A 12,619-nucleotide genomic window follows, 5' to 3' on the forward strand; every position below is an offset into this window, starting at 1 on the left:
GAATTGCTCTCTTATTTTTCACATTATGTGTGAACTTTCACTTCTCACTTTTTATATATTTTTTGTATTTTTTGCACATTATATATTGACTCACTATATTTTGTTTTTTCAGTTTTTTTCTTCAGTTTTTTTCATTATTCACACTAAGATGCGACTGTAGAGGTGTTATCCATTATACCTATTGTTGCATTTTTTGTATTGCTTAAAGTATAATCTTAGCACTATAAACGTCACTAGGATTCATCCCACAAGTAGTAGGGCCAGCGCCACTTTTCCATCTCCACCGTAGGGGGAAATTCAGTCTTTATATATTTTCTATTTTAAGTGGCAGCTTTTTAGTTTTATTTGTTTCATTTATCTTCATTTCTTTCCATTTACAGCGCAGTGGTGGTAGGACAGATTTCTTGGGCGGTTTATATTTGTTCACCTACAGTTTTTAACATGTCACTTATCACTGTCACCTGCTGCCAGATGCCACGTGTCACTTATCACTGTCACCTGCTGCCAGACTCAGCATGTCACTTATCACTGTCACCTGCTGCCAGATGCCATTTGTCATTTGCCACCAGCACTTGTTGCCAGATTCGGCATGTTACATAGTAGGTGAGGTTGAAAAAAGACACAAGTCCAACCTATGTGTGTGATTATATGTCAGTATTACGTTGTATATCCCTGTATGTTGCGGTCGTTCAGGTGCTTATCTAATAGTTTCTTGAAACGATCAATGCTCCCCGCTGAGACCACCGCCTGTGGAAGGGAATTCCACATCCTTCCCGCTCTTACAGTAAAGAACCCTCTACGTAGTTTAAGGTTAAACCTCTTTTCTTCTAATTTTAATGACTTGCCACGAGTCTTGTTAAACTCCCTTCTGCAAAAAAGTTTTATCCCTATTGTGGGGTCACCAGTACAGTATTTGTAAATTGAAATCATATCCCCTCTCAAGGGTCTCTTCTCTAGAGAGAATAAGTTCAGCGCTCGCAACTTTTCCTCATAACTATTATCCTCCAGACCCTTTATCAGCCTTGTTGCCCTTCTTTGTACTCGCTCCATTTCCAGTACATCCTTCCTGAGGACTGTTGCCCAGAACTGGACAGCATACTCTAGGTGCGGCCGGACCAGAGTCTTGTAGAGGGGGAGAATTATTGTTTTATCTCTGGAGTTAATCCCCTTTTTCATGCATCCCAATATTCTGGTTGCTTTGTTAGCAGCAGCTTGGCATTGCATGGAACTAGGACCCCCAGGTCCTTTTCCATCCTAGATTCCCCCAGAGGTTCTCCCCCCCAGTGTATAGATTGCATTAATATTTTTGCCACCCAAATGCATTATTTTACATTTTTCTACATTGAACCTCATTTGACATGTAGTTGCCCACCCCATTCATTTGTTCAGATCTTCTTGCAAGGTTTCCACATCCTGCGGAGAAGTGATTGCCCTGCTTAGCTTAGTACCGTCCGCAAATACAGAGATTGAACTGTTTACCCCATCCTCCAGGTCATTTATGAACAATTTAAATAGGATTGGTCCCAGTACAGAACTCTGGGGTACCCCACTACCCACCCCTGATCATTCCGAGTACTCCCCATTTATCACCACCCTCTGAACTCGCCCTTGTAGCCAGTTTTCAATCCATGTACTCACCCTATGGTCCATGCCAATGGACCTTATTTTGTACAGTAAACGTTTATGGGGAACTGTGTCAAATGCTTTTGCAAAATCCAGATACACCACGTCTACAGGCCTTCCTTTATCTAGATGGCAACTCACCTCCTCATAGAAGGTTAATAGATTGGTTTGGCAAGAACGATTCTTCATGAATACATGCTGATTACTGCGAATGATACCGTTCTCATTACTAAAATCTTGTATATAGTCCCTTATCATCCCCTCCAAGAGTTTACATACTATTCCCAGGGATGTATTTTGGGCCCTTTTTAAAAATTGGTGCTACATTGGCTTTTCTGGTACCATTCCAGTCAGTAGACTGTCAGTAAAATTAGGAACAATGGTCTGGCAATTACTTGACTGAGTTCCCTAAGTACCCTCGGATGCAAGCCATCTGGTCCCGGTGATTTATTAATGTTAAGTTTCCCAAGTCTTAATTTTAATTCTGTCCTCTGTTAACCATGGAGGTGCTTCCTGTGATGTGTCTAGAGGATAAACACTGCACTTTTGGTTACTGAAGCCCCCCTGATTCTTTCGTGAAGCCTGAGGAGAAGAACAAATTCAAAACCTTCGCCATCTCCCCTACCTTTGTAACCAGATGTCCTTCTTCAATCTTTATGGGGCCAATATGGTCTGTCCTCCCTTTTTTGCTGTTTACATACTTAAAGAATTTTTTTTTGCTCTCCTCCGCTTTGTATCTTTCCTGTTCTATCTTAGCCATCCTTATTGCACCCTTACATTTCTTGTTGCATTCTTTATAAAGTCTGAATACTGATGATGATCCCTCAACCTTGTATTTTTTGAAGGCCTTCTCCTTTGCTTTTATATGCATTTTTACATTGGAGTTATGTCATCCAGGACTTTTGTTCGCTCTTTTACATTTATTACCCAATGGGATGCATTGGCTAATGCCTCTTATTTAATATGCTTTTAAAGCAAACCCATCTCTCCTCCTTATTCTTTGATCCTAAGATTTTGTCCTAGCAAGGTTTGAAGTTTAGGGAAGTTGTCTCTTTTGAAATTCAGTGTCTTTGTATTCCCCTTATGTTTCCTATTTGTGTGATTTATACTGAAGCCAATCGACCTGTGATTGCGGTTACCTAAATTTCCACATCCGTGATCAGGTCTGTATTGTTGGTAATCAGTAGATCCAGTAACGCTTTATTTCTAGTTGGTGCGTCTACCATCTGACCAATACAATTGTCCTGCAAGACATTTAGGAACTGGCAAGTGTTAGATGAATGCGCGGTTCCCTCCGCCCGGTCTATGTCTGGATAATTAAAATCCCCCATTATGATAAAACTTCCCATCCTTGCTGCTAATCCAAATTGTGATAGGAGATCTGTCTCCACTTCCTCCCTCAGGTTAGGGGGCCTATAGCATACTCCCAGTATTATTTCCCCCTTAGCTTCATCCATTTGGAGCTCTACCCATAAAGATTCCACCTCCTCCCTAGCTCCCTTAGTGATGGCATCTCTCACATTCACTTATATATTATTCTTGATATATAGGCATACCCCCCTTTTTTTACCCTCTCTATCCTTGCGATAAAGGGTATACCCTTGAATGTTTGCCAGCCAATTATGAGAGCTGTTGAACCAGGTCTCTGAAATTCCCACAAAATCCAAATCCTCTTCGTGCAACAGTATCTCTAGTTAGCCCATCTTGTCCGCCAGGCTCCTGGCATTGGTGAACATGCCACGTAGTTTCGAGCGGTCACATATTATCCTCTTATTGGGTGTTCCGAGATTGCAACTAGGACTTGCTACTATACTTACCTTGGGTTTATGCGCTTTGGTCAACCTACCACTAATGCCCCCAATACTACCCTCTGGAATATGTTCCACACTGACTAGCTCTACCTCTGGACCCTCCCCCTATCACCTAGTTTAAAAACTCCTCTAACTTTTTGGCCATCTTTATTCCCAGCTGACCTGCACCCTCCTCATTTAGGTGCAGTCCGTCCCTTCTATAGTACTGTACTGGTTATCGACTGAAAAGTCAGCCCAGTTCTCCAGGAACCCAAACCCCTCCTTACTACACCAGCTCCTTAGCCACTTGTTTACTTCCCTAATCTCCCTCTGCCTTTCTGGTGTGGCTCAATGTACTGGTAGTATTCCTGAGAATACTACCTTGGAGGTCCTTTTCCTCAATTTAGCTCCTAAGTCCCTAAAATCGTTCTTTAGGACACTTCATCTGCCTCTGACCTTGTCATTGGTGCCAACGTGCACCATGACAGCTGGGTCTTCCCCCTCCCAGTAATCTGTCCACCAGATCCATGATGTGCAGAACCCGAGCGCCCGGTAGACAACATACCTTTCGGCGCTTCAGGTCTTTGTTACAGATTGGCCTCTCTGTCCGTCTAAGAATTGAGTCCCCTACCACCAGAATCTGTCTTTCCTTCCCCTTCGCTTCCCCCCATTCTCACTGGAGGAGTTCTTTCCCCGTCAGCTAGGAGAGTCCCTCAGTTCCAGCAGTGCAGATCCCTGACTGGTTTCACCAATGTCACTCAATGGAACGTACTTATTGGGATGCTCCAGCCCTTGATCAGCCTTCCTTAGACTTCCCCCTCTACCCTTCCTGACTGTCACTCATCTACTCTTTGCTATTGCCTGCACCTCTTTGTCTCCACCCACCTCTGTGCTGGCACCTGCCGTGTACGTTCCTGGCTCTCCTTTAGTGTGGAGGGACTTCTCAGTGCTGACAGTTGTTTCCCCAGATTCAGAACCTGGGCTTCCAGGGAAACAATGTGCTTACATTTTGCACAGCAGTATTCACCCTTGATCGGATGATCAAGGAACGCATACATGCCGCAAGATGTACAACAAGTCGCCTCTCCACACCCGCTGGGCATCGTACCTATTAAATTTAATGAGGATTGGGGATTATACCCTGTCCATATTACCTAACAACTAGCTTCCTGACACCAATACTCAAGACAATACACAGGTACTCAACAAGACAATACACAGGTACTCGCAGACCTACGTGCACTCACAGACCACTCACAGAACTACGTCCACTCGCAGAACTACATCCACTCGCAGAACTATGTGCACTCACAGACCTAAGTGCACACGCAGACCTACGTGCACACGCAGACCTACGTGCACTCACAACTAGGGATGAGCCGAACACCCCCCGGTTCGGTTCGCACCAGAACCCGCAAACGTTAGAACCCCATTGAAGTCTATGGGACTCGAACGTTCGAAATCAAAAGTACTAATTTTAAATGCTAATTTGCATGGTATTGTCCTAAAAAGTGTTTGGGGACCCGGGTCCTGCCCCAGGGGACATGTATCAATGCAAACAAAAGTTTTAAAAACTGATGTTTTTTCGGGAGCAGTGATTTTAATGATGCTTAAAGTGAGAAAAAAAAAGTGAAATATTCCTTTAAATATCGTACCTGGGGGGTGACTATAGTATGCCTGTAAAGTGGCACATGTTTCCCGTGCTTAGAACAGTCCCTGCACAAAATTACATTTTTAAAGTAATAAAAGTCAGTTAAAACTGCTTACGGCCTTAATTTAATGTCCGGTCCCGGTAATATGGATGAAAATCAGTGAGACAAATGGCATGGGTACCCCCCCAGTCCATTACCAGGCCCTTTGGGTCTTGTATGGATATTAAAGGGGAACCCTGCACCCAAACTAAAAAAAAAGAAAGGCGTGGGGCCCCAGGCCCCCTGAACAGCAGTATACAGGCGGTGCAAACAAGACAGGGACTGTAGGTTTGTTGTTAAGTAGAATCTGTTTTTAATTTTGAACTGGCACATTTTTAAAGTGTAGCTCCAGCCAAAAAATCTATTTTTAAGCTTTTTGGAAAACATAGGGAAGGGTTATTATAATACTGTGACATTTGTTTTGCTGTCTGTGCTCCTCTTCAGAAGATTTTACCTCACTTTCTGTCCCAATGACAAATGTTTTTTGAAAATTTGGGGTTTTTAGTGAAACAAGGATTGGTGATAAAGCATCAGTGGAAAGGAGACACGTTTTTCCCATATTAACTCTTATGCCCCGTACACACGGTCGGACTTTGTTCGGACATTCCGACAACAAAATCCTAGAATTTTTTCCGACGGATGGTGGCTCAAACTTGTCTTGCATACATACGGTCACACAAAGTTGTCGGAAAATCCGATCGTTCTAAACGCGGTGACGTAAAACACGTACGTCGGGACTAAAAATGGGGCAGTGGCCAATAGCTTTCATCTCTTTATTTATTCTGAGCATGCGTGGCACTTTGTCCATCGGATTTGTGTACACACGATCGGAATTTCCGACAACGGATTTTGTTGTCGGAAAATTTTATATCCTGCTCTCAAACTTTGTGTGTCGGAAAATCCGATGAAAAATGTGTGTTGGAGCTTACACACGGTCGGAATTTCCGACAACAAGGTCCTATCACATATTTTCCGTCGGAAAATCCGACCGTGTGTACGGGGCATTACAGGAGAGAATTTCCCTTCCTAGGGGTAGACTTCATCTCACTTCCTGTTGTCTCCTTCCATTTGCAAGTAGGAGTCGTTTGTAAGTTGGATGCTTGAAAGTAGGGGCCTGCCCTATATACTCTGCAGAAATTGGGGCCTTAGGTGTTGGTGTTGCCACAAGCCCTCTCAGTTATTCTTGGTGGGTGCAGGAACGTATTAGATCAAGAATTGTAATTACATGCCCCTGTTGAACAGGGTCAGAAAAATTGGGCCTTTGGTGGTGGTGGTTAGGGATGAGCTTTGAGTCGAACATTGGCTGTTCGCAAGTTTGCCGAACAGCGAACAATTTGGGGTGTTCGCGGCAAATTCGAATGCCGCGGAACACCCTTTAAAAGTATATGGGAGAAATCAAAAGTGCTAATTTTAAAGGCTTATATGCAAGTTATTGTCATAAAAAGTGTTTGGGGACCTGGGTCCTGCCCCAGGGGACATGGATCAATGCAAAAAAAAGTTTTAAAAACGGACGTTTTTTCAGGAACAGTGATTTTAATAAGGCTTAAAGTCAAACAATAAAAGTGTAATATCCCTTTAAATTTCGTAGCTGGGGGGTGTCTATAGTATGCCTGTAAAGGGGCGCATGTTTCCCGTGTTTAGAACAGTCTGACAGCAAAATTACATTTCGAAGGAAAAAAGCCATTTAAAACTACTCGCGGCTATTGCATTGCCGGTCCGACAATACACATAGAAGTTCATTGATAAAAACGGCATGGGAATTCCCCACAGGGGAACCCCGAACCAAGATTTTTAAAAAAATGACGTGGGGGTCCCCCTAAATTCCATACCGGATTTTAAGGGGAACCCCGCGCCAAAAAAAAAAAAAAAAAAAAAAAAAAAAAAAAAAAAAAGGTGTGGGGTCCCCCCAAAGATTCAATACCAGACCCTTATCTGAGCACGCAACCTGGCAGGCCGCAGGAAAAGAGGGGGGGGACAAGAGAGCGTCCCCCTCCTGAACCGTACCAGGCCACATGCCCTCAACATTGGGAGGGTGCTTTGGGGTAGCCCCCCAAAACACTTTGTCCCCGTGTTGAGGAGGACAAGGGCCTCATCCCCACAACCCTGGCTGGTGGTTGTGGGGGTCTGCGGGTGGGGAGGCTTATCGGAATCTGGAAGCCCCCTTTAACAAGGGGACCCCCAGATCCCGCCCCCCCGTGTGAAATGGTAAGGGGGTACCCTACCATTTCACTAAAAAACTGTCAAAAAATGTTAAAAATGACAAGAGACAGTTTTTGACAATTCCTTTATTTATTCTTCTTTCTTCTATCTTCCTTCATCTTCTTCTTCTGGCTCTTCTGGTTCTTCCCCTGGCATTCTCGTCCAGCATCTCCTCCGTGGCGTCTTCCATCTTCTTCTCCTTGAGCGGCTCCACACCCATGGCATGGGGGGGAGGTTCCCGCTCTTCTCTTCATCTTCTTATCATCTTATCTTCTTCTCTTTTTCTCCGGGCCGCTCCGCATCCATGCTGGCATGGAGGGAGGCTCCCGCTGTGTGACGGCGTCTCCTCGTCTGACGGTTCTTAAATAACGGGGGGCAGGGCCACCCGGTGACCCCGCCCCCCTCTGACGCACGGGACATGGCGGGACTTCCCTGTGGCATTCCCCGTGACGTCACAGGGAAGTCCCATCAAGTCACCGTGCGTCAGAGGGGGGCGGGGTCACCGGGTGGCCCCATCCCTCATTATTTAAGAACCGTCAGACGAGGAGACGCCGTCACACAGCGGTAGCCTCCCTCCATGCCAGCATGGATGCGGAACGGCCCGGAGAAGAAAATGAAGAAGAGAAGAAGAAGAGGAAGAAGATGAAGAGAAGAGCAGGAGCTTCCCCCCATGCCATGGGTGCGGAGCGGCCCGAGGAGAAGAAGATAGAAGACGCCGTGGAGGAGATGCTGGATGAGAACGCGGGAGGAAGAACCAGAAGAAGATGAAGGAAGATAGAAGAAAGGAACTGTCAAAAACTGTCTCTTGTCACTTTTAACAATTTTGACAGTTTTTTAGTGAAATGGTAGGGGTACTTTTGTACCCCCTTACCATTTCACACAGGGGGGGCGGGATCTGAGGGTCCCCTTGTTAAAGGGGGCTTCCAGATTCCGATAAGCCCCCCGCCCGCAGATCCCCACAACCACCGGCCAGGGTTGTGGGGATGAGGCCCTTGTCCTCATCAACATGGGGACAAGGTGTTTTGGGGGGCTACCCCAAAGCACCCTCCCAATGTTGAGGGCATGTGGCCTGGTACGGTTCAGGAGGGGGGACACTCTCTTGTCCCCCCCTCTTTTCCTGCGGCCTGCCAGGTTGTGTGCTCGGATAAGGGTCTAGTATGGATTTTTGGGGGGACCCCACACCGTTTTTTTTTTTTTTTGAGCGGGGTTCCCCTTAAAATCCGTACCAGACCTGAAGGGTCTGGTATGGAATTTAGGGGGACCCCACGTCATTTTTTTTTTTTTTTTTTTGCTTCGGGGTTCCCCTTTGGGGAATTCCCATGCCGTTTTTATCAATGAACTTCTATGTGTATTGTCGGACCGGCAATGCAATAGCCGCGAGTAGTTTTAAATGGCTTTTTTCCTTCGAAATGTAATTTTGCTGTCAGACTGTTCTAAACACGAGGAACATGCGCCCCTTTACAGGCATACTATAGACACCCCCCCAGCTACAAAATTTAAAGGGATATTACACTTTTATTGTTTGACTTTAAGCATTATTAAAATCACTGTTCCTGAAAAAACGTCCGTTTTTAAAACTTTTTTTTGCATTGATCCATGTCCCCTGGGGCAGGACCCAGGTCCCCAAACACTTTTTATGACAATAACTTGCATATAAGCCTTTAAAAATTAGCACTTTTGATTATTCATGTTCGTGTCCCATAGACTTTAACGGTGTTCACGTGTTCGAACAAACTTTTTTCCTGTTCGCATGTTCTGGTGCGAACCGAACAGGGGGGTGTTCGGCTCATCCCTAGTGGTGGTGGTGTTGCAACAGAACTGTAAGCCCTCACAGTTACTCTTGGTGGGAGCTGGAACGGGCCCTGCTGTGAAATATTAGATCAAGAATTGTAATTACATGCACCTGTTGAACAGGGGCAGAAAAATTGGGCCTTAGACACTGGTGCTGGTGCCACAACACTGCAATCCCTCACAGATACTCTAGTTGGAACGCAGGAACGAGCCCCTCTGCAAAGTATTGCATCAAAAATTGCAATTACATGCCCCTGATAAACAGGGGCTGAAAAATTGGGCCTTAGCCACTGGTGGCGGCGCCCAGAACCAAAAATATTCTTACAAGCTATCAGCATGATCATTGAGGAGGATGGGGATAGTCACTCGGCATAACAGGATAGTCACTCAGCATCAGCATAGGCAGTCTTAATGGGAATTTACAATTCAAAAAAAATATTTGGTTACATGAGCATCAGGTGCTTGGTAGCTGGTGGTGATCCAAGACTGATTCATTTTTATGAAGGTCAGTCGATCGACCGAGTCGGTGGACAGACGCACCCTGTGATAGGTTACAAAGCCTCCAGCAGCACTGAATGTGCGTTCCGAAAGAACACTGGACGCAAGACAGGCCAGTAGCTCAATTGCATACTGTGCATGCTCTGGCCAGTGATCCATCCTCAAGACCCAATATCCCAGAGGATTTTCGGGGGGGAAAGGTGTCCAAGTCAGATCTTGCCCCTAGGTATTCCTGCACCATGTAAAACAGACGCTGGCGATGGTTGCTGGAACCGATCATACCTTGGTTCCAGCGGACTAAAAAATTGTCTGAACGCATCGGTCATACGGCCACCTTCTCCACTGCTCCTTCTTTGACTGACCGAAGCCTCAGCAACACGTTGTCCAGAAACAGGAGTTTGTAACCTCCCAGTCTCTGGGAACGTGTTGCACAGACCTTTCTGCAAGGCCTCCCGAAGATGTATCATCCTCTGCTCCCTCTTGCGATGGCAAGATAAGGTCCGCAACCTTATCCTTGTAACATGGATCAAGGAGGGTTGCCAGCCAGTATTGGTCCTTCTCCTTGATACCACGAATATGAGGATCCTTACGCAGGCTTTGCAGGATCAGGGAGGCCATGCAGCGTAGGTTTGCTGAGGCATTCAGTCCGGAGTCCTCTGGGTCACTAAGGACGACATGGTCCGCAGCCACCTCCTCCCAGCCACGTACAAGTCCATGTGTTTCTTGGGACTTATCCCTTAAAGACTGCTGCTGATGCTGAGTGCCAGGCTCCACCTCCATACTGACACAATCCTCCTCCTCTTCCTGTGTGATCGGCGGGCATGCAGGAACACTGTCTGAATAAAGGGGGCCTTGAGAGCTAAGGAAGTCCTCCTCTTCCTGCCTCTGTTCTGCCTCAAGTGCCCTGTCCATTATTCCATGCAGCATGTGCTCCAACAGGTGGACAAGGGGGGACAGTGTCACTGATGCATGCACTGTCACTGCTCACCATCCTCCTGGCCTCTTCAAATGGTGACAGGACAGTGCATGCATCCCTGATCATGGCCCACTGGCGTGGGGAAAAAAAAAACAAGATCCCCTGACCCTGTCCTGGTGCCATAGTCGCAGAGGTACTCATTGATGGCCCTCTGCTGCATGTGCAGCCGCTGCAGCATGGCCAACGTTAAGTTCCACCTGTTGGGCATGTCATAGATTAGGCGGTTCTTGGGCAGGTTAAACTCCTTTTGGAGGTCTGCCAGCCGAGCACTGGCATTATATGAAAAATCTGTGGAAATGCACACAGACTTTCCTGGCCTGCCTCAGGACATCCTGTAAGCCCGGATACCTGCCCAAGAACCGCTGCACCACCAAGTTAAGGACGTGAGCCAAACAGGGCACATGGGTCATTTGTCCCTGTCGGAGGGCAGAGAGGAGGTTGGTGCCATTGTCGCAAACCACCATTCCTGCCTTAAGTTGGCGTGGCGTCAACCACCTCTGAACCTGCCCCTGCAGAGCTGACAGAACCTCTGCCCCAGTGTGGCTCCTGTCCCCCAAGCACATCAGCTCAAGCATCGCATGGCATATTTTGGCCTGCATACTTGCGTAGCCCCTTGAATGGCTACGGAGCACTGCTGGTTCTGAGGACAAAGCACATGAAGAGGCCATGGAGGAAGAAGAAGAGGAGGGGGTGGAGGAGAGAGGTGTGTCAAAATCATTAGTAGTGGCATTTTGGAGGCGTGGTGGCGGAACAACCTCCAACACTACTGCACCTTGTCCTGCATCCTTCCCAGCTGCCAGCAGAGTCACCAAATGCATGGTGAAACTTAGGTAACGTCCCTGTCCATGCCTGCTGGACCATGAGTCAGCGGTAATATGCACCTTACCGCTGACCGCCCTGTCCAGCGAGGCCAAGACATTGCCTTCCACATGCCGGTAGAGAGCCGGAATCGCCTTCCGTGAGAAAAAGTGGCGTTTGGGTACCTGCCACTGAGGAACCGCACATTCCACAAACTCACGGAAGGGGTGGGTCTTTTAGATAGGCTTACCAACGAACTGGATAGCAGTCTTATAAAAAAGGAAGGGGGGGGTAAAAATACCCAGGAGAACGAAACAGATGGACTTTGTAGGCACCAATCATAAAAATCAATGTAAACTTTTATTTATACACAAATTTAAAAAGAATCATATAAACGTAAACATTTTTTAAAAAACACAGTACATTGCGGAAATTGGTATTATATGTCACTACATAAATGTATGAGAACGGATCGGGGAATAGCCCCTATACCAGAGGGGGGGATAAACTCCTTCCGTTCCCATTAAATAACCTCAAACTGATATAGCTCAGTATGGCTCTACATGTTTCGCAAATTTGAATGCTTCTTCAGGAGCTTGTTTGGGTTACCTGTAATGGGAAATAATAGAGAAGGACATACACCAAAAAACAAAAAAAACATACAGTAGCATATTAATATTATTTTTGCATAAAGACTTTTCAATAGTGCGTCTCAATCAGAACCACTGAGTACCGTGAGGAAGCGATCCCAAAGGCCCAAGATTCAACTCGCATATGGTGACCTGTGATAACATGCGGGGACATGTCTGGTAAAGAGATTTATATCACCAGTAGACTCAAGGGGGGTAGTGAGCTAGAGAATCCCAACTGTCCAAAAAAGGGGGGTAATAATAACCAATGTACATCTGTGGTAAAACCGGAACATTCATATGTAGAAGAGAGCATAAGGCACAACTAGATGGGGGGTGGGGGTCAGGGAGGGAAGGAAAGAGAGAGAGGCAAGGAAAGGGGTTGAGGGGGGAAAGAAAAAGGGGGGGAGGGAAGGGGGGGAAGGGAGAGAGAAAGGAGAAACCAAAAAGGGGAATAGACAGAGGAACTGGGATATAGCAAGTAATGTACCAGCCAGAGTAAATGGATCCGTCTTCAGATCAGGTAGAGGTTATGGATAATTGAAAAGCCATGCATTCAGAGACAAAGCCTCCAATGACCAAGGTGCATAAGGGAATCCAGAAACTGTAATCTGAAGATGTAGA

General features: G+C 46.2%; 1 long non-coding RNA gene across 6 annotated transcripts in view; it reads right to left on the reverse strand.

Annotated features, from left to right (window-relative positions):
* LOC141148440 (uncharacterized) overlaps nt 1–12,619 on the reverse strand; it is a 52,890-nt gene that overhangs the window by 21,909 nt on the left and 18,362 nt on the right. Inside the window, exon 3 of one of the 6 annotated variants that reach the window (XR_012245209.1) lies at nt 12,486–12,606. The exons of the other annotated variants lie outside the window; for them this stretch is intronic. This is a non-coding gene — a long non-coding RNA (uncharacterized lncRNA). The remainder of the gene's footprint in view (nt 1–12,485; nt 12,607–12,619) is intronic. 6 annotated transcript variants of the gene reach the window in all.

Source organism: Aquarana catesbeiana, linkage group LG06 (assembly GCF_042186555.1).
Source record: "Aquarana catesbeiana isolate 2022-GZ linkage group LG06, ASM4218655v1, whole genome shotgun sequence".
In the NCBI taxonomy this organism is placed as follows: Eukaryota; Metazoa; Chordata; class Amphibia; order Anura; family Ranidae; genus Aquarana; species Aquarana catesbeiana.